A 23,421-nucleotide genomic window follows, 5' to 3' on the forward strand; every position below is an offset into this window, starting at 1 on the left:
TTTTTCTAGCTATGATACAGATCTCAAGATTGACTTAGGGTTCTTACTTGCTCCAGCTCTTTATTAGAATACAAGGTGTTAATTGCTTTTTAACAACGATCCTCATTCCCCTTTAAGTTTATGTTTTTACCTGTGTTTAACTGAATTGACTACTCAAATAACAATCATGCATCTTTAAGTTTATTAAGCTATAATAACTTCCCAAATAGAGTTGTTTTGATATGATTTTTTCATTACTTAAGGCTTTATTTTCATAAAATTAAAAAATATAACTATTTTTTTACTGATGTAAAAATATAAAGCATTCTTTAAAAGCTCCTGTGTTCTTCAAAGGATCCTATCTCCATTCCACCTCTGTTTTCCTGAACACTTTAATAGCACTAATCAATTATTTCAAACAACGTAATGTAGAGGTAAATTTTATAGTCCTCTGTGTTACTAACTTATACAAGTTACTGTGATTACCTGATGTGTCTGCAAATTCGAAGAATTGATATAGGATGGACATTTCATTATTAACCAGATGTGAGGGTATTGCAATCTTATATCAGCTGCTGTTTTTGAAGTTCTCACTACTTCTTATTCTTTGGGCTAGCACTTTATTTTGTAGCTAATTAGAAATAGTTGCTTTAAAGAGCTAGATATTCCTAATGAACATGAGAACACAGATGGGTCCCACAAGACATTTCTAACCTGCCAGTTGCTGAAAGAATTCACTGTGTGTGTGTGTGTGTTTTCTGAGTGCGTGTGTGTGTGTGTGTGTTCTGTGTGTGCGTGCGTGTGTGTGTGTTCTGTGTGCATGCTTTAGCACCTTTCAACTATGAATATCAATTCAGCTAACCAAAAGGAAATTGTAGTAGCTTTCTATGTTTAGATTTAAATAGAGGTCAAGAGATCAAGAGAGAGCTTGAGAGAAAGATGAATGAGGAAGTTTCCCAGTTTTCCTCCATAACTTGGGGTGTGTCTAACACAAAAAGGTATTGTGGAAAACTGAAAACAAAATTACTTTTAATTGATATATCAAAACTTACATTTTTATGGCATGCAAGAATAAGGGATTCCGAATGGGAATAAAATTAACAATAGAGGCATTCTTTGCAGTTGTGAGTATCTGTTTCTTGACAGGTTGTGACTACAATCTCTTGAGTCACCTTCCTTTACCATTTTCTGAGTTGCCTGGTTTTTGGACTGTGACTTGGGGCACTGAATCATTCAAGCTGAATATAATAACCAATTTTATGATAATTCATATTTATTCTTGACTTATAGTTGCTTTATTTACTCTAGGGTTGGTTTTGACCTTTCATTTGGTCCAACTTTTTAAAGCTTCTTTACCTAAAACCTTATTTTCAGCATAACTGTCTTGTGAATCAGGGGTCCATTAAATTTCCTTTTGAAGGTGAAGTTCTTGGCAATTAATTAGAACCTCTAGAATATGAACTACCTCTTGATTCTAAGAAGAAATGGGGACACTCAAGTTTGTGGGAGGCAATGGTTCTAGAGTTCTAAGATTGAGACTGTAGCAACTGCATAAATGCAGTTCAAAAATTCTGACTCATCTAATTGCTAGAAGAATAACAAAAGACAATTCCATAGCCTCAATGGAATTTATTTACCTCATCTTTAAAATGGGGGTAATGGTAATAACAGCTAACACTAATACAACCCATGTATCTAATTGGACATGAGGCTCTAAATACTTTATATAATATGAACTCATTTAATTGTCATAATACTGAACTGGATATTTATTTTCAGTCACCTAATCACTAATTAATTTAATGGGTTATCATGAGGGTTGAGTGGCAGTGAATGTACTGCATTGACTATTATGCTTGGTACTTAGTAGGTGCTCAACAAATGCTAGCTATTATTAGAGTATCTTCACTAACAGGGTCCTCTATTTACATTTAATGTAACAGGTGCCTAGTAAATCTGGCTTGCTTAACTGTTTTCCAAAACAAATTCTCAGATCTGGGAGAGTTATTGTAAAGTGTAACTGCAAAATTAGATCCCAGGAGACAATAAATAAATAAGAGTTAAAGAGGATTGAAGTCAATCAAAATAGAAACAGTAAAATTATATTAGTGGAATACTAAGAAATCTTATTTAGGAGAGAAGAGTACATAAGTATGTGAGGCAAAGGTATGTCCTATCATGATAAACACTATATCATAATATTGTATGAATTGTATAAAATCCTTAAAGCTGAAATGCCACTTTGTAGTAAGTATATTAAGCTTAGAAAAAGAGGTAAGCTTTTTCTATTCTGTTTAACTTTATTTGGAAAATTCCATGTCACTGCTGATTTCCGTTAGGTGTTCTTGGTTAAGTTGAGCAGATATTCTCCATTTCCCCCCTAGCTTTTTTTATCAGCATTAAACTGTGCTATTATTTCTTGTGGACGATCCTTAGAAAAATTGAAAGAGTGTGTTTTTTGGTGTGTGTGAACATGAAAAATAGTAATAATGTAAACATATTGCCATCTCTGTGTTAGTTCCTGAATGAAAAAGAGGAACATTATTATTTTTTGTTCTTAAGAGACATAAACTTCATGATATCTAGTTGTTCGTAATGATTTTTATGAATGTTTAGTTGGAGATTTTCTATTTATTTAGAAGAACACATAATTTGAAGTTGTAATTGATTTCTCTTTTAGAAATATTTGAATTCTAAATCTCATCATATTAGGAAAATAATTTTCAGTCTTAAACACTGAAAGTTTGTCAGTTCCTTCCTAATAACCTGTACAATTCATAATTATACATAAATTAATAAACTGCTGCTGGTGAGACTCTAATGATGCATCATGCTGTTTTTTATTTATTTCTAATTATTTGCAGACTGTTGAAATGTACCAGGACTAATTGTTGGACGTGACCTGCAACTTCCTCTACTCCAAAAACATGTTCAAAAAAATAAAATAGTTAATATAAGAAATTGGTAAAGATCTAATATGTTTTTTGGGAGTTTGTTATGTAAGAAATGGTTTTATAGGTTGTTAAATAGTATATGTGTTTTATTTGTGTTTACATATCATTTTCATATTACAAGTAATTAAATTACTTAAATAAACTTTTACTGTTTTTCCCACTCTGATTCAATTTTTGGGTGCTGCCTTAAAAAGCCCCAGCTTGCATTTGCTTAGTGTATTCCTGTTGCCTCCCATTCTTACTTTGTGTGCCACCAAAATGAGGTGGTATACAATATACTGAATATACTTTAAGGGTGATTAAAAAGAAAACTTTATTATAAGCTTCAACAACCTTAACAAAGAATTTCTACATGTCTTATTTAAAATCAAGTAATGACTTGATTGATTTTCTTGTATTGTTGTCTCAATATGCAGAAATATTATACCACCGTAATTATTTATAGTGTGATAGTAACTTGTAAGCTTACTTTGTGAACAGTTTTCATTCTGTTTACCAAGTGCTTTTAAAGTTAGTAACTAACAAAAATATTCTCCACCATTATAAATGTAAAACTAAGACACAAATGTTTAGCAGTATGATAGATTTTGCAATGTAGTTTTGACATACAATAAATCAAAGATTCACAACTGTTCCCTGTCATAGGGCAGGACTAATGTCCACTACCTTTGTGTGTGTGCATGTGCGTGTGTGTGTGTATGTATTTCCAAAGGGCTTCTACTGAAGGTTGAGTTTTCACATTTTGGGGTTCCCTGGGTGTTTTTAAGCATGAACATCTGCAATCTTGTGCTTTGGCACCTCTCAAGCTGAATATAGGTAACTGATCTTATTTTATGATAATACAGATTCGTTCTTGACTTTTAGCTGTTTTACTAACTGTAGAGTTTGTTTTGACCTTATGTTGGACCAAATTAAGTTTTGGTCCAACTTTTTAAGACTTCTTTATTTAAAACTTTATTTTCAGCATAACTTTCTTATGAGACTTAAACTAAGTAGTTTTGCATTTTTAGGTAATCTTAAAACCTTTCATATGTCTTTTTACCCTGTCACTCCTCTCCACACTAACATACCCCAAAACTCCCACATTTAGTCGTTTTTTAACTGATGTTATTTTCTGTCCATCTGTTTTTTTAATCTTGTATGTATTTAGTACTTGCTGTGGAAAAATTTCATTATGTGATTTTAATCAATTTATAATATATGCATCTATATTTTATCATAATTTTCTAAATACCTATGCACTTTTAATTAGCTAAAGCATTGTCTCACTTGATATAATTTGATATATAAATAAAAAACTTGATATATAAAATTGTGGGCCAATAAAATGTTGCCACATTTTAGTATAGAAATGTACTTTATTGGTTCATGAAATGATTCCTGCTTAAGTAGTTAGTATATATAATCAATTAACAAATTTGGCTGGTGCTTTTGGGATCCATTTAATTTAAGGCACTATGTAAATGCAAGATCAGGTGCCTCCAAAATTTCATTAAGAGGCACAACTTCAAATGGGTTTTCAGCAGTGGGTTAATATTCACTGCATGCAATTACTGAATGCTTTTGCAATTCTAAAACCCTGGGGGTCTGCTAGGGAAAATCCTTTTTCCTGTGTGTCTGCACTTGTGCTTACTTCCTTATCTTATTGAAGTCTCTGCCTTACTGAAGTTCACACTGTTAATAAGCTGAAATTCTCATTCCTGCTTTTGAGGTTTATTTCTTCAGAGATGAACATCTGCAAAATAGAACTACAGAGTTTCTTAAGGCCAGGCTGTTCCAGCAAGAAAGGTTCTCATACCATAAACAAATATAAACATCATCTTTCTATATGAGCATTACACGTTTAGGAATCATGAGCTTGTTACTACATATTGCTCTCTTGTAGCATTTTTATTTTTTATTCTCTATTTTTCAGCAAATATGTTCATACTATGTTATCCATGGCTGTACTTTATAGGAAAGAGTACCTCATTTGTTCATTTACCACTGTGGGGGGTTTCAAGGACAGTGAAGTTCTTTATATAGAGAAGTCTAATCTAATGATATGCCTGGTATATTGCTGTCAAGCAAATCATTCAGAGGACCTAACTTCTGATGTCACATGCCATATATTGGTCTCAGGGATAACCATCACCCTGCACCCCAATTTCAAGCTTTTTCACGTGTTGTTTTCTTAATCCAGGTTTACACCTTCTATTTGTTGGAAATTTCATGAATTCCTACCTTTTTTGCTGACACCTGTATATAGATCTCCCTCTGCAAGGCCAGATGTGCTTATGGGAATGGCTTAACACCAACCCTGCAACAGAAAGCAAGAAAAGAGAGGGAAGGGGTTTGTATCCCCAGACTGAAGCTGGGCTGAGGCCGCCCTGCCCCTCCTCCCTTCAGGAGCCTGCAGTCCTGTGGCGTGTGCTTTGGACTGTGTCTCTGACCTTGGCTTCAGCGCTGTGAGGGCTGAATAGAGCATTTTCCTTTTCTCTTCCAGTCGGTCTCAGGAGTGAGATCTGGTCACTGGCATTTATTCTCTGACCTTTACTTGTATTTCCCCTTGAAATGGAACTAATCAAGGAATTGTTCCACCTACTGATGTTCATGAAGCATTCGGTTTAAGTATTCATAATTTTGGCTATTCCTATAGTTTAGTGAGTCCTTTCTTCTCTCTTCCTAAATTATAAATATATATCTACATCCATCGTTCTTAGATTACAAAAGCCTAGAAGGTGGTCCAACACGGTTCTTTTTGTGCTGTACCTAGCAAAACGCCCTACATGATTAAGTCCTTACTACATGTGTTTAATCAGATTGCACATGCACAGATAGGTCCCCTGGGCCTTCCAAACAGGAGATGCTACTTTGGAAAATGATGCAGGCCAGAAAGGATTTAGGTCAGTCCAATTTTTATCTGGCTTTCCTGGTAGGATAGTTGAAAAATGCCATTCCACTCTGCTATATTAATTATTCCTTGTAATTTTTTCTCTCTCAGATTTCATTGTCAGCTAGTCAAAGATTGTGCTTCTTGTCAAACTTATATACTTCTTGTCAAACTCACTGGGTCTTTGAAACAGCAATGTCTTTATAATTTCACCAGAATGGCACAGATGTTCTGCTACATCTGAATTGGCCTGAAACTCCTTTCATTTGCAAGAGACATAAGTCACAGAGTTCAAGATTGAGAAGGACCTTGAGGGGTGATTCCCTCATGCCCTCAGTCAAGGTTGCACCTAGTCTAAACCCCATACTGATACAGTGTCTCTACAATAAAGCTACCCCATATGGTGTAGACCATTGCATGCTCTACATTGCCAATAGAGAGATCTCTGTAAATATAATTCTGAACATATAACTCCTGGGTGGAAAAACATCTTTGAAAGCTTTACAGGTTAAATTAAAAATTCTTTAGCATGTCATTCAAAACCTTCCATAGAAATCTATCCTAAATGACCTTTGCAGCCTCCTATATCATCTTTTACTCCCTCCTAATGTAGTTTCAGGATTCAGTGAATTAACTCTCTGTTACTTAGGCCTGTCATAGGTGTCCATTACCTGTTTCTTTGCTCACACCAGTTTTCAGTCTTGCATTAACTATCTCCTCATTTCAAAGATTAGTTCAAATGATACCTCTTATTTTTTTTAAAGGATTTTCCCAAGTCTCTAAGCCAGAATTATTTCTGTTCCTTTTTTCTGTTCCCACAGTGCTTTGTTCCTACTGCTGTTGCTCACTTATACCACGTTACCGTAGTTGGTGGCGCCCTCCTCCATCTCTCATTTCAAATTATAAGCCTTTTTACAATGGAGGCATCACATTCTTCATTGTTCCCCTGAGGCCTAACAAAGTCCACAATATAGCTATTCATTCAATGAATGTCTTGAAAAATTGTTAAATATTGATTCAGTAGGATAGAGGGCTATGAATTTAATGATGTTTTATTGAAGGAATCTTTGTGACACTTCCGGTTCCTTTTTCTAGAATGTGATGGGGATATAAAAATATTAGGGTAATCTATTCCAAAGATAATTACCACACATTTATCAAAATCATGGGTTCAAGAGAGTACTTAAAAACCATTTAATTCCAGCAACTAACCAATACTTGAAGTCCCTTCAACATTTCTAGAGAATGCACATTCAATGTGTTCTTTAATTCTTCCTTTGGCCTGTTTTTAGGGTATCCCATTCCTTATAGTAAGAGCTTTTCCTGGTGCTGAGTTTAAATTTGATCCCTTGTAAGTTTTCTCATTGGTATTATTAGTCTTAGTTCTGCTTTTATAAATTTGATCCCTTGTAAGTTTTCTCATTGGTATTATTAGTCTTAGTTCTGCTTTTAGGGAGAATAGAAAACAAATTTAAACTACTTTCCACATTTGTCAACTCTTCCATATAGGAACAGCATTCAGGTTTCTGCCATATATTCTATTTTATAGAATAATGGCCCCCAAATATACTCTGTGTGTGTGTATAAAAGATGCACTTAATTTTATGTGTAATATAGTATGCTTATACATATATATACACATATGTATACATATATATGTATGTGTGTGTGTATATATATATACATATATATATATACTTACATATGTCACACCTTTGTTAGTACATATATCAGCAACTATCCAGAAAACCATTGGAAATAATTTTAATTGGAAATAAGATAACTTGTACAGATAGAGGTAGAGATAGAGACAGAAAAATAGAGAGGTTATCGTACAATTCATATTCTAATCAGTATATGTTCATATATGTAATTTCAAATATTTATATAAATAAAGATACTAGATTATTGCATTATACTTCCTGATTTTAGACTCTAAGATGATCACATTTTTCTGGTTATCTTTTTGCTATGCAAGAAATTGTCCTGAAATTTAGTGGCTTAAAACAGCAGTTTATTAAAATCTCTCATAGTCCTGTGGGTTGGCGGGGCTTAGCTTGGAGATCTTCATTCGGGGTGTGGTTGCCATCAGGTGGTGGCTGTGGCTGGAGTCATCTACAGGCTGGGTGAACTGGATGTCCTTATTTACATATCTGATGCCTGAGTGAGTTTCAACATGACCTCTCTGCCTAGCACAGTAGCCTGCATTTTTAACTTGGCAGCTGAGGGCTCCAAAAGGCAGAAAACAAGATGCTAGGCCAGTTAAGGGCCACTTCCAGAATTGGTGCAGATTGTTTCTACCATATCTTCTTGGTTGAAGGAGTCCTAGCATCTGCTCAGATTCCAAAAAGTAAACAAATAGCTTGATCACATGATGGGTGAATGTCAGGGTCACATTGCAGGAGAGCATGCCAGATGGGAGGTGTGGCCATCTTTGGAAAATACAGCCTAACACACAATATATTTGGATGGTATAAAGGATGTACTTCAAATCAATTTTAACTTACTCTCAGGAAAAGTAAATACAAATGTGATACATTTAAACAATGACATAAAACATGAAGAAATATAAAAATAATACTGACCATATAACATAGTATATTACGAAACTAACTCATATTCTCTACTTAAAGTTCATCACATATTCATACCACATTTCTAATTAGATCTTATTGTTTGAAATGCTGAAGTTCTAAATTTAGGTTTAAAGATGCTCAAAAGAAGAATCTACACTTTTTGAAAAAAATGTTAGTATGCAAACAATCTTCAGTTTTTGGAAATTCAATTTTAATGAGTAATATAATCTCTCCTGCTACTGTTACATCTGTTTCATTATTTGGAATCTAATTTTAAAATAATCCTTTGTGTGATTAAGTGTAATTAAGTTGTTAAATATTTTATGAAATATAAACTTTTTATTTGAGTCATTTTTAATGTCTTCTGATTTCCTAAATGTAATTATTTTAAGTTCACTTCTCTGAATATTTAAGGTTTTTTCTCCACTTTACATATGATTTGGAATATAGACTCTAATATTTGGTGATGTATGTGCTGGTTAAGTAATCATTAAATCCATAAGAGAGAAACATTTTCTTTATTATTGCCTGCAAATTCTTAGATAATATGTATCACTTAGAGGCTGTGTTCAGTGTGTGTCCGAGGTAGCTTAAAGAAATTAGTGCTTTATTTTTCCCTCATAAAATATCAAGTCTTGGTATTGGTAGTCCAAGCCTGGTAAAATGGCTCTATAATGTACTGGATCTTAGATTTTTATAGCCATTCTAAGACTCATGCACAGAAAATAGCTGCTGAAGTTCCATTCATTAGATCTCCATTTCAAGCAGACAAAGGCCAAAGAGCATAAAGTGCTAATAGGAGAGAATAGACATCAAGGAGGTAACTGGCAGGTCTAGCCAGATTACTTCAAAAAATTCGTATTTTACTAACTTCTTTGATAATTTCATTTTATTGCCTAATTAATGCCCCAATTTTGTCTATATGTTTCTAGCTCTTTTAATGTTGTTTTTAATGCTGAAATGCATTTGGTTCTTATGGATGTACTTTGTTCCCTCTAAATTTTTAAACTAATATTCATTCTTTTTGGATTATAACATGATATATTGTTTCAGAGAATCTAAAAAATAAAGGAAAGTATAAAAAAGAAAATTAATATTACTTATGCATCATTTAAAGATAATAACTATTCACAGTTCACTCTATGGTCCTCTAATCTTCCTGAATTTTATACAAATATGTATTATATAAATATATGTATTTATATATTTATAACACAGTTGGTACTTTATCATATTATTTTAGAAAGTATCTTTCAGAATTTCATACCTATATGTATATACATATTTATCATTATCTGTACAACTGGTACTTTATTATATTGTTTTAAATACATATATTGAAGATTTCTGCATATAAATTAATGCTCTTTGAGATGTGGGTTTTGTGACTGCCTGGTGTTCTAACATCTGAACAAAGCACAATTTATTTAGTTCATCTCTAATCATTAGATAATTATTACATAACTATATAATAATTATACAACTATATAACTAGAGAACCCTAGTTGCTTTCAAGGAGTTACAATTATGAATACTATAAATGACACTCATGAAATTCTCTGAACATGAGTCTTTGCCTATATCTCTAATTAGTTTTTAGAATAACTTCATGCAAGGTGGGATGGGTCAGAAGATAGGGATATGTAAAGAAAAAGGTACAATACAGAGATTAGAGAATAACAAACCAAAAATAAAATATGCTGTACTTTAGTGTGTTTTTGTTGAGAGTGGGATGGAGTGAATTAAGCAAAAGTGTTTGAGCTTTTATTTTAGAGGACGAAGGAACCACCAGCATTTTCTCCTATCTCCGTAGGTGGGTAGGAGCAGGTAATGAATGAGAAGGTATTCAATTTTGTTTACATAGAAAGGCTGATGAATGTTTGAAGCAGTCACTTTACCAATTCCTTGAACATTCAATGAAAATAAATAAATGAAAGGAGCAAACAATGGACTGAGAACCTCCTTGAGTTAAGAAACAGGTCTTGATGTTTCCCCAGTTGGATGAACGGGGAAGAGGCATGGATAAACATTCTTAAGTTAGGGCATGCCACATGTAGACACACTGTCAAAAATCAAGAGCAAGGGTATCCAGGAACTTGGTCAAGAAATTACCTGTGTAGAGTGTAAACTGGGTATAGAATTATGCAGTGATATAAGCTGGCTAATCAGCTTCAGGAAAATTATATTTAAATAGTGTAGAATATTCAGGAGATTTTGATTTGTCATGCTTTTCATGATTTAAATTATCTTTGGATTGTTATCAAATATTCACAATAGAAATTGTCCAAGCTTAAGGTTCATAAATGCCAAATGAAAATGGGGGGAGGAGAGAGACAGAGGGAAAGAGAACATACTAGCGATGACTTTAAAAGTTATAGATTAGTCAGCTTGCTCTGATATCTAGGAAAATAGAGGAAAAAATAAAAAAGACAATCAATTTTCATATGCATCAGAAAGCAGAGCAAATCGGGGTAAGCAACCAACATGGCTCTGAGGGAAGTAAATCACTCTGATTTAATCTAATTTTAATTCTTTGACATGATGACAGGACTTAAATATGAGAGGAAGCAAAAGAGGTCACATGTTTTCAGAAAGGTTTTGTTTTTGTCTCACATGAGTTCTCATCAACCAGTAAAAAAATATGTAGTCCTGTGGAAAGGGAGGCATAACATATTATTTGTTACTAATCAATGACCTTCGGAGGGAGAACAATTAAGATTCCAGAAGGGAAGATTGGCTGCTTATACTGAATAATATTTTTATTAATCTCCAGAATTTAAGAATACAAAATATGGAATCTACCACTAGGAAAGTTGTAAGTTGCTAAATGTGTGGATATGTGCAAGAATCCAAAGTAAATATAGGAAAAACAAGGTGGCTGAAAGTAGGTTGCAGATTGATGGGAATCATCTATTTAAAGAAATGGTAATACCTAGCATAACAATGTAAATGGTAATATGTAGTGTAATAAACTGGTTACATCTAGGCATTCTGACACATTGTTGCTGTAAGTTGGAAAAGCACAAATTTATGAAACACGCTAAGGGGCTAAGGGTGACTTTTTATGTTTCTTTTTTCCTCAGTTTTTAAAAAAAGAATGTGGTAATTTTGGTTTACAAAATTACTTCCATAAAGAAAAAACACCTATACTGATAACCTTTAAAGATTGCTTGATAATCTTTTTTTCTCTTTAATTGCTGATAAATTTCATTTCTTTTGTGAATATCATTTTATTATTTAAATTTTACTAAATATGTTGTGTATAATATTGTCTGTATTGTTTATGTAAAAATCCAAAGTTAGATACCACATTTATTTTCATTATCTTGTGTTTTAATATATTTAATATGCATATGTAAATTATAAGTAAATATATGGCACCTTTGATTTAAATATATGCATGTTTAATATATAAATTATAAATACATAATATATGAAATTCAGGAGAATATTTTATATATGTGTGTGTGTGTGTGTGTGTGTGTGTGTGTGTGTGTGTGTGTATAGTTTCAAACATATAGAAAATTTGCAATTATTGTACTTAAGAACCCTGGATACTCTCTGTCCAGATCCATTAGTTGTTTATATTTTCTTCCTTTTGCTTTATTTTTTCTGCAAGCTACCTAACCATATATCTGTGTGTATATATATATATATACACACAGATATATGGTGTAATTATATTACCTGTATATATATATATATGTGTGTGTGTGTGTGTGTGTGTGGTGTGTATATTTACATATACATACTTTTTTCCCTGAATCATTTGAGAGTAAGTTGCAGGCATATTTCCCAAGAGTCAGCACACACTCTTGAAACTGCAGAAGCTCATTATTAACAAAATGCTATTATGTAACTCAGTGCATCTAGGATCACACACCCATCTGGGTGTCATGTCTTTTAAACTTCCTTTAATCTGGAACATTTCCTCAGTCTTTAATGACTTTGAATTTGAAGAGTTCAGGCCAGATAACATTCAGACTTTCCTGAGCGTGGGTTTGCCTATTTCCTAATGATGCAGGTTATGCATTCTTGGCAGATATGCCACAGAAGTGATGTGTCAGCCTGTACATCACACTTGGAAGCATAGCATGGGCATTTGTCCCATTATTGATGATGTTGTCTTTGATCATTTATTTATGGTGGCCTGTTATTATTTTCCCCATTGTAATTAAAAAGTGATCTGTAAGAAGATCTTCTAAGACTCTGGAAGTATCTTGTTCATCATCATGCTTTCACCCACAAGAGTTGATCCACAGATATGTTCTTGACTGACTCAGTTCACTATAATGTTTGCATAATGCTGATTTCCAACTCTATCAATCCCCCTATATTTATTAGGTGGCATTCTATACAAAGAAGAGCTTTCCCTTCGTGCTTAATAAACTGTGTTCATTTCTTTATTTTTCATTTTATGTAATGAAGTTTAATTCTCTATGATAATTACTTAGTGTGATGTTCCAGTTGTCTCCAATCTGACTGGTCCTACAGCTTCTTGAGGCTGGAGTCTGTGTCCTTTAATGTATCCCCATCATTTTTAAAGGCCTTATTCCTCCCCAAAAAAAAGGTCACTGAATTCCAGACACTTTTAAGTCTCCTCACTGCATCTGTGTTCTAATTTACTAAGGTAGTTTTTCAACATTTTCAGAGTTCCAGTGCACTTGTGAGAATGAGTTTTGTGTCACACTTAGGACCTTTGATTTCCCTTTCTTCTCAGTTTTCCTGGACCCCTTAGATCTCTGTAATACATATAGTAGAACCTTGAAAAATAGCTCTGTTAGAAATTGGTATTTAATTTTCTGTTTACAGGTAATTTGACATTTTTATTATTCTCCAACTTCTAGTTATGCTGAAGGCCTAGGATTTGTGTGTTTTTATTTGCTTTTGTTGGCTGTGTATTTTTTGCAGGATGTGTGAACTCTTTCAGTTTTAGGTGGCTGCTATTACAACTACCCAGAATTCCAGGTCCATATTTTTTAAGCATTCTACAAAAAATACTGATATTTGAAGTTATTTGCTATATGCCATGATGTAAAGAGAATTTGTAGATTGCATAGCTTAACCTTCAGTGGTCCATGTTTTCTTAATCCAGTTTAGTTAAATTGAAGGGCTTTTTTTTTCTATCATTATAATTACCAAATGGTATACCAGTCAGTTCAGGAACTGTCTCTGTGAAAGATATGTCCACGGCAAATGTAAAGTCAATATTTGAGACTGTTAATTCCCTTGATATGTACTAACTGTGTTCATAAATTTCTTTCTTAGCTTTAAAAATTATCAAATATATATTTAAACACATGGAAATTTAAGCCTATGGAATGGTAAAACATATATATATATAAAATAACATATTTATATTTAATAAAATAAGGTAACTAATCAATAACACCTGATTATAAGAATCCAGTGTCATGTAGTTAAAATCAGTTGCTGCAACTGATGAAATACACTTCTTGAGTGTAATGAAGTGAAGTCCATCTTCTGGTTCCACAGCAAAGAGGTCTGATTGTAGTTGATAGGTAAGGATCAAGGAACAAAACATTCCAGTACTTGAAAATGCCAGAGTAGCAGACAGCTTGCAAAAGTAGGGAATAGGTGAGTCCAAAAATCTGTCCTCTCCAAAGGGGGTAACCGTTTCTTTGTTCTCTGGAGGCTGTGAGCTCAGCCTTACAAAATCTTTGCTCTTTCAAAAAAGCTAGAAATGGGGATTCTAATGTGAAATTTCCTGCTTGTGAATATTTAAAAGCATTTATAAAACCATGGTGTGGGATAGACAACACATGTCAGTAAACCAGATTTGGTTGTTAAGTCCTAGTTTGCAAACTCTACTCTAGATGCAATGTAGGGCCTAAGAGGTGCGATAGTGAGAAGTCCAGGTCGGAAAGTCTGGTTCTGAGGCCAAGATCACTTTTTATTAGGTGTGTCAAATTGGGCAAATTACATGATTAGTGTTAACTTCAGTTCTCCTGCCTGTAAGGGTGAATATGCTAACGTATGAAGAAATATATAGGTCTGCTAATTGTTTTAGTTTTATAATTCTATTTAAATTATATGTGAATGTAAATTTGTATCTCTGTTAAGCTCCAAGTTTTAAAACTAGATGAATGAAATTTATAAAAATAAATAGCTTCTTAAGAATTTCTTGATTTTACTTGGACATTTAACAATACACTTGCTAACTGTATCTAACTTACTCTTGTTTGAAAGGCTGTGTGTTGAGCCGTAGTAAAATCATTCCCGTGCCAAATAGAGGCCAGTGCTGTCCTGCTGTCTTTCACTACGGGAGGATAAATTAGACTTTCAACTTAGAATGCCTGTTCTGCTTGTTGAACCATTAATTTGGTTACAGCTGGTTTTGGTGAACACAAAAGCACCCCTCCCTTATTTGGAAGCTGGTATTTCTGCTGAGCACTGTGACGAACTAGATCTCTCTGGGCAGAAATTCTGTTGGTCACTTCAAATTCATGTTCCTCTAAAGATGCTTGCAACTTTGGGAAATTTTTATTTATATTGTCCATAGAGTGTTTGATCTGTGTGAAACAACACATTGTAGTTTAAAGGGCTAATTATCATTAGGTTGTGTTATGGTTTTTTTTGCACAGTTCTTTTATAAAACAGTATACATAAAATCCATTCTAAGTTGAAATATTTGGGCTTTGAAATTAACGTGCTGTTCCCCACACCTCTCCTCTAAAATGAATGAATTAATAAAATCTGATTATAAAAACTTCCCCCATATAATATCTTTCTGAAAAAAAAAGAAATGGCTGTCTGTGTATTTCTATGAGGTGTGCAGGTGGTGCCAGTGTTTTTCTCAGTGTGTGGTTTTCAGTTAGATTTGAAAGGCAATGACAAAGTGACTTGATGTAGTTCTCTGGATAAATCAAGCAAAATTCTGTTCTAACTTACGAATCTTCACATTTTAGACAAGAGTACATTTTAAAAACATGGACTATTTTAATAATCACCTCAAATCTCCAGTTACATTTTCTTAAAGATATCAGATATTTTGGAATTGCTTTTATGCTGTTCTGCCTTACTCTGGGGGCACTATGTTTCTTTCATATACTTCTGAAGCCAACGTACAGACTCTTCTTACCCCTTACTTACGGGTGTCCTCTTTGGCTGCTGTGTAGAACATCTGCATGTAGTGGGAGTTTTTCTATCCATCAGCCCATTATACTTTGCTAGATGTATAATCTATATTTGGTAAAACCTTGTTTCGATATATTAAAGAATGTAGTGTCTAAGTGTACGTTGGTCTGGATTAGTTTTTCTGTCACCTTGGCAAATTGCCTACTCTTGGATTTTTTCTTTTCACAGATGTATTTTGTAGGAGTATTTTGAGGATGAATGTTTGCAAATTATTTTGAAATTGCCAAGCGCCACATACAGTAAGTAATATGTATTTTTATTTTTCTACTCAGTTTCAGTCATGCTGAATGAATTTGGCAGACAGTCATGAAAGAACACATTTCTATTTACAGTTCTTGATATTTGTGAATATTGAGGCAAAATGTATGTGAAAGATAAAAACTTATGAGCTATTTGCTATGCTGAATTAAGTTGTATAATTTTAAGATATCTAATGACAGATTTTACTGTTGTTTTATGTATATAAGTTACACAATATACTTCTCATTTATTATTTAAGCAAGATTTTTTTCCCTCTCAGTCATAAGTTGAGAAGAGAGAAGAAAACATTAGTGTTATTAGCCAGTGTTGATATGGAAATTTTAAAAAAATATTGAATTAGGTATTAAGATTTGCTGTGTATCAGGTGATTTACATGTATTGCCTTTAATTCTCCCTCAAATATTTTAAGTTCATTATTTTTATTCCCAGTTCATAAACAACAAATCTGAGACCTAAGAAGTTTGAATACCTTTCTCAGTATCTATTCAACGTGGTGAATCTGGATTTTGAACATTAGACTTAGAAAAAGTTAAATAACTTTTATTTCAAACATGGTCTGATTATTTCTTTGAATTTTTGTTTTGCTTAAACATTATCCAGAAAAATTTTACTTTTTTTCCTGTGTATCTATCATGTCATTGCTTTCATTTCAAGTGATGTTTTCCCATTCTTCAGTTGAGCTACTTTGAACTAGGAAGAAAGAACTGAAAATGTAAATTCTGAAAGAAAGCTTATAAATCACCTTAAGTACTCTTTGATAAAAAGTGTTTAGAACTAGAGTTTTGAAGTTCTCTAAGAATTTTCTTTCATTCATTAAAAAAATACTTAAATGTTATCATATTACTGTTTAAGCATTAGAAGTGATCACAGAATCATAGAATATGCCCTAGCCTCCGCATGCTTAAATTCCTTGTATGATGAAGTGAGATGATTAGGAGGACAATTCTAACATAGAATTTCCAAAAGAAATGTAGAAAGAAGGATAGCAGCATTGGTGCTTATATATTATTGTCTTTTGGTATTACCTACATCAAAAGAAAGTGGCCTATTGCAGTGGTTTAGGATATTAGACGCTGGATTCAGACTACTTGACTTTAAATCATGGATTTATCACTTAATAGCTGTGTGACTGGACAAATTACTCAATACTTGTTTAAAATGGAAATAAGATTAGGAACTACCTCATTTGTGGTGAGTTAGCCCATGTAAAGTATAGCACACCTCCAGGTACATTGTAAATTGATATTTCAACTCAAGTATGTCTATTCGTAAACATCATCACTTCGTAATCAAGTCATATGAAGTATACAAAAAAGGCATTCAGTAAATTTTGTTGACATTCTCAAAAATAAACTGAACTTCAGCTTTCTTTATGAACAGAGCAAATGCTTTTAGTAGACACCTTTACTTCTTTGAGCTTTAGTGAAGAAACAAACCATTTCAGTAATCAGTATGTACATATATATGATATATAAAAACATAAAATACATAATATTATATATATGGTATATAAAATCAGCATACATATATATCCTATTGTGTGTTGGCTGCATACCTAGGTTGGAAGTGTGTTTGTGTGTTTTATGGGAGAATAAAAGGGACAGTTGAAAAGTTCTTATTATTATTATTTATTATTACTGGAGTATTTATGCACTGTATTGTTGATGGACATTCAGGCTCATTCTAGGTTTGGGCAATTGTGAAAAATGCTGCTGTGAACATTCTTTTAAATGTTTCTTGCCACACATGTACATGTATTTCTGTTCGATATATACATAGCAATGAGATTGCTCAGTTATATTGTATGCAAATGTTCCATTTTAGTAGATACTGCCAGTTTTCCAAAGTAGTCATACTAATTATATTCTGGTCAGTAGTGTATGACAGTTCCCATTGTTTCATCCTCAACTAATACTTGGTTTAGTCAATCCTTTTAATTTTAGTCATTCTGATGAGAGTATAGTTTACATTGCCCTGTTGAATACTGTGGTTATGTGATTTAATTGCCATATGGATATAATTGTCTGTAAACTGCCTGTGTAAGTGTCTTGTCTATTTTTCTTTTGTGTTGAATTTTTAAATTGTTGTTAATTTACAGAAGTTAGTTATATTTGGGTTAAGAGCTTCTTTCAATTAAATGTTGCAAATACCTTCCCCCATCCCCACTATGACTCATGTTTTCAATTTCTTAATGGAGTTTTTGATAAGAAAAAGTTTCTAACTTTAATTTTAATAATATTTTTACCTCTTTATATTTAGATTATTCTACTTACAATTGATTTTTGTGACTGGTTTGAGGTAGAAGTCCTATTTTCCCTCCAATTATATATCCAATTTTTACAGAACCATCCTGAACATTCTCTCCTCTGCCTACTGCCCTTCTATGCCATCTTTATCATAAATCAAATGTCCTTATATGTCTGTGTTTAGGGGGCCACCTGTTCTATTTAATTTGCCTGTTAGTCTCTTCTTGCTACTTATAGTACTATTGTAGCTATGGTCACCTTTTAATTATTCTTGGTATCTATAAAAGTGAGTTCTACAATACTTTATTTAAGGAATCTGCTGTATTTCATATTAATTTTACAATTACTTTGTCAAGTTTGACAAAAAATTGTTGGATTTTAGATGGGATTGAATTCCATCTATTGTCAAGTATATTTTAATGAATTTTTAAAGAATATATTTTAATGAATTTAGTGAATAATTACAAAATTTACTTCAAATCTATGAACATAGTATATGCTTCATGTATTTAGGTCTTTTTAATTAATTTCAGTCATATTTTATGGTTTTCTATACAGAGGTACATTGTGGTTAATTTGTCCTAGAAGTTTCAACCAGTTTAATATTATTATATATTATATGTTTTTAAAAACTTTTTTCTTTTTGTTCCTTTTATGAAATGCATTTTTTAATTGAACTTGGATACAACAGGTTCTAAATTCACTTAATTTATTACTATTTTGTAGATCCTTTTGGATTTTCTGTATAAAGAACTATGTTATCTGTGATCAAATATTTAATAATCTTAAAACTTCATATTTTTATTTCTTGTTCATCTTACTGAATTGGCTATAATGTCCAGAACGATGCTGTATGAAAGTGGGAAGACTGGAAATTTTGCTCCTATTCCCAAATCAAATGCAACACTTTCACAATTTTACTATTAAGAATGATGTTTACTGTAATTTTTTTTTTGCAGACATCAGATATTAGACTGAGAAATAATGCTTTTCTGATTTTGCTGGGATTTTTCATAACTGGGTTTTTAATTTTATCAACTCTTTCCTATCTATTGATATCAAACAGTTTTTCCTTTTTCCTTTGCAAATCTGATAATTTAGATAGATCTTTCCCGGACATCAAATTCCAGCAGCAAAGCTGCTTCCATGTGCTTAGTGGGGGTCCTAGAGTGCCAGAGGATTTTCTGTGTGTTCTCTACCCTCCCCTTTAGCATGGCCTGCACTTGCCTAACAGAGGAAGCCTCCAGTCACGTCTTGTACCTGAAGCAGAGTTCTGTCACTTGTTACTTGGTGCAGGGCTCCTGGTGGGGGCAGGAGGGTCCTGGGTTCCTTTGCTCCACTCTTAATCTTAGACGTGTCCTGTGCACCTGGGCCTTAGGCGCGTGGCTCTTTCAGCATTCCTGTGCATCGTCTCATGGCACCCAAACTCTTCCTTGACTCGGGGGTAGCAGATCTCTGTATCCGTGTAAGTTTCTGGGCAAAAGAGTGTTCCTTGTCCCTCCAGCAGGACCAGATGACTTCTGGTTCTACCTCTTTCCTGGAAACTATGTATCTTTTCCAGGGCCCTGGGTGGTATGAAGGTTTTCTGTCTTAAAAGACTGTTTTGCTTTGTATTAGAGAAGGGTCTTGGGAATCAGAAAAGATTTTGTGCCTTTGTGACACAAAAGGGCTCTTTCTGGTTTCCTGCCCTGACCTCAGTCTTTCTGCTGAGCAGCCAGTTAAAAAGAAGAGAATGAGTGCATATTCTTTTGTGTCTGTGGGATCCCAGGGTGTCTGTACTGTTAGGTTGACCCATTCTGGCCTTTAAGTATTTGCTATAATTTTAGCTATTTTCTTCTTACCCACTTTCATAATGAGCACCTATTCCTCTCATGTTTTGTCAAAGGTGACTTGGCTTATATGTCCTCTCTCTCCTCAGAGTGGCTGCTACCTTTTGAAATTTAGTTAATCGCTTTGCCTTGCAAACTGAGCTCCCTGAAGGATTCAAAAAAAGTTATAATTTTGTAGATTATCTGGCTTTTTCTCATCATTTGGAAAAGAGCAATATTGTTGTGGCTTTTGACCTACGTGGAAGCAAAACCACAAAATTTTTTCATTTTTTCATCTGTATTTTAACCCAGCTTTTCAAGTTTTCTAGAGCAAGGTACTTTTCTTTCCCCTCAAATTACCTATTCTGCATTTACCAAATACAGAAGAAGTCCTGAGTTCCACACAAAAATGAGTTGTTGCTGTCACAGTTTTGTGAGCAATTGAAGCTCAATGGATATATGCAACAGAATTTCATTGATATAAACAAGGTGGACTTGAAGTTTTCTCCTGCAGAAAGGAACTCTGGCCATTGGCATTGTGGGGCTGGAATTGTGGTACCTTGGGAATGTAGTCTCTTTATGTAGTTTTATTCTACTGTCCTGGCAATATATTTTTATTATCATGGGTTTCCAATGGTTTAGGATGATGATTGGAGCCCAGCCATCATATATGTGTTCTATGCAGCAAGAATGGTAAAAAATGCAGTGACAAAATGGCATGCAAGCAACTGCTACAGCGCCCCTCACGAAGATTCCCTGGAAGCTCCACCCAATATTTTCTGTATAGCCAACATTACTTTTTGTTGCAAATGGAGCTGGTACATACACTGTTTTAGCTGTACATGTGACTACTCTGAATGTGTCTTTAGCAGAGAAGGGGAAGATAGGTATTAGGAAGGCTCTTAGTAGTCACAGTTATAATGAGAGGTTGGAGAATACATTTAGGTAATCTGATTTCTCAGGGAGGATGGTGTGGGTTAAAATATGATTTTGTCATTAGATCTGAGTTCTGATCTCAGCTCTGCACATCACTGGCTATGCGACCTTGAGCAAGGTTCCTATCCAAACTTGTTCTATTTTCTCTGCAGTAAAATGGCATGCTAATAATTATCTTGAAACAATTTGGTGAGGATTGAATTGATAATATATTCAAGGGGTCTATCATATAGGAAAGGATCAACAGATGATGTATTCTTTTTCATTTACCTTATGGTAACATAAATTCAGTTATTTAAGGGAGGACAGAGTCCATTCATGCTTCATGGTGATTGATAGGGGAGAAAGGTAGTTTAGCTTGCTTCTCTTGGGTAAAGCTTTATCTTTCAGATGGGATTGAGAGTTCCAGTTTCTACCCTTTAAATATATCATTTTTATACTTCAAACTGTACTGAAATGTTGCTCAAAATTTAGGTTTATGATAGTAGCACTTTATGTAATGTCAAACCAAGAAACAGAAAAGAAGACTTCCAGTTTGAATTCTACCATTAGAAGTTGGAAACTTGTAAAAGTCATTATAACACTCTGGACCTCAGTTTTGTCAGCTGACACATCAGTTAGTTGGATGAGCTGACCTCTATCACCTGTTTCACAGATTAAAAGCACCACAATTCTGTGCATTTTTATTTGCCCCTGACAAAATTCTCTTATTAAAAGAAATATCCTAAAGTCCAGCAAATAAAGTGGTAAAGACTTATTTACTCAAACCAATGTTGAATTTTTACAAGAACTGGCTTTGTTGAGAGGTTTTGCCAGTTCTGAAATGCAACAATCGATATTAATCAAACACGTGGTGTTGTTTGTTAGAAGTGGTTTCAAATTCCGTTTGTGAGGGTTGCTGCCTTAAACAAAGTGTGTCACTTTGGGCAAATCGCTTAGATTGTTTGTACTTTAGGTTCCACACAAAAATGAGTTGTTGCTGTCACAGTTTTGTGACATTTATAAAATGGACAGTATGTATTAAGGTCATGAGGAGGCACAAATGAAATAAGAACAGTGTAAAAGTACTTTTAAAAACTGTAAGTTCAGTGCTAAGCTCTTTAGAAGTTCCAATGGGCAAAGTACAGAAAATGCCCTCACTCTGTATGGAGATTGTGTGACAAAGTTTTGTGAATAGAATACAATCAAAGCTGCTAAGGACCTCGGTGTTAAAGTCTGTGTTAGATTTTGCCAATCTGTTTTTCTGTTCACATTATGTTGTAGGAAGTTGTGGGTCCAGTGTACTGGCATAAGCCAGAACAGCAAGGCATGTCTGTGACTTTGTGATGAAGTGTTTCCTAGAAGGAAATTTCCAGATGTGATCTTTCTCTGCATCTGAGACATTTCTGCTTGTGATCCAGTGAGGCTGAAAGAAATAGCAAATGATTTGCAGTGTATAGCTATTAGTGCTGTCTGCTCTCCTCAATTTGTCCATTTGAATTGACAGTTAAGGCTCTTTCTCTATAAATAGCAAATTATTAGTTAAAGCAGGGTTGCCATATGGCATAATAGTCTCTATTGTTATACTGATTAAATGTAACCCCATTGCCCAGGCTTTAAGATGTTATGTTCTATGATAAAAGCCTAGAGATAATTTTCATTTCCAAACTAACGTATATTAAGCTTATATAGCTTGTTTCTATATGTGTCTGTATATCTTTTCATCTTGTCACCATCTTGTAAAACACTTGAAGTTATCCATATGTATATTAAATCGTGTAAAGTGCACTAATATTCAGTATAGAGATTGATGGATTTTTACATAGTTACACAATCCTGTCACTGCTCCCCAGGTCAAGACATAGGACATTTCCAGTCCCGAAGAAGTTCCCTTACCACTCTCTCATCTATAAACTTTTGATTTTTAATATATTTTTTATTTTTGCTTTATGATAGTGAGCTTCTAAAAAAAGTATGAAGTATTTTGAAGGGCAATTCCAATCTTTACAATGTTCTGGAAGTAATGACAAAAAATAAAGTATCAAGTACTGAATGATGTGATGAAATATAATGATAATATGGCAAATACTAAGCTTCATTATATACTCACTGGATGAAACAGAATTGCAACGTGGAAACCTTGTGAAATTCTATCCAAATCTCTCACCTGCCAACTGAAAAGCAGAGCCACCACACAAGCTGGCGAGTGTTCTAGCAGACACGTTGCCAGGCAACATCCATCAGTATCGGCGATACCCAATTGAGCAGCAGAGAGTCAAGCTAGAAGGTATCTTGGAAACAGAAGGGTCCAACTAAAAGAGAGGGAGGGAGGTGAGAGAGAGAGAAGAAAAGAGTGTCACTTCAACACTTATCCATGTTAGTCATGACCACAAGCAATTTTTTTCTAGTAACATTAGGTAGTTTAGATAAAATTCTTTGTACTTCTATTTCCTTCACTGTGTTTTCCTCCTTTGCTGTGTCTACAGTAGGTAAGAATGCAAAGGTTTGGCAGATGCATGATCATTAATTTTTCGGAGAGAAGGAAGTTAGTTGCAAGTCATTCCCAGCACATGAACTAAGACTTCATGGAAATTTTAGTCATACGGTATTCTAATTCAGTCATGCTTAAAATAATCTGATTTTTAAATTGAT

The 23,421-nt window shown here is 33.8% G+C and overlaps 1 protein-coding gene across 5 annotated transcripts in view; it reads left to right on the forward strand.

Moving 5' to 3' along the window:
• GALNT13 (polypeptide N-acetylgalactosaminyltransferase 13) overlaps positions 1-23,421 on the forward strand; it is a 494,477-nt gene that overhangs the window by 16,439 nt on the left and 454,617 nt on the right. For 3 of the 5 annotated variants that reach the window (XM_073241476.1, XM_036996088.2, XM_036996090.2), the window contains exon 2: positions 15,708-15,778. The exons of the other annotated variants lie outside the window; for them this stretch is intronic. The gene's annotated coding sequence lies outside the window, so the exon portion shown is untranslated. The remainder of the gene's footprint in view (positions 1-15,707; positions 15,779-23,421) is intronic. 5 annotated transcript variants of the gene reach the window in all.

This window comes from Manis javanica, chromosome 7 (assembly GCF_040802235.1).
Source record: "Manis javanica isolate MJ-LG chromosome 7, MJ_LKY, whole genome shotgun sequence".
Taxonomy (NCBI): Eukaryota; Metazoa; Chordata; class Mammalia; order Pholidota; family Manidae; genus Manis; species Manis javanica.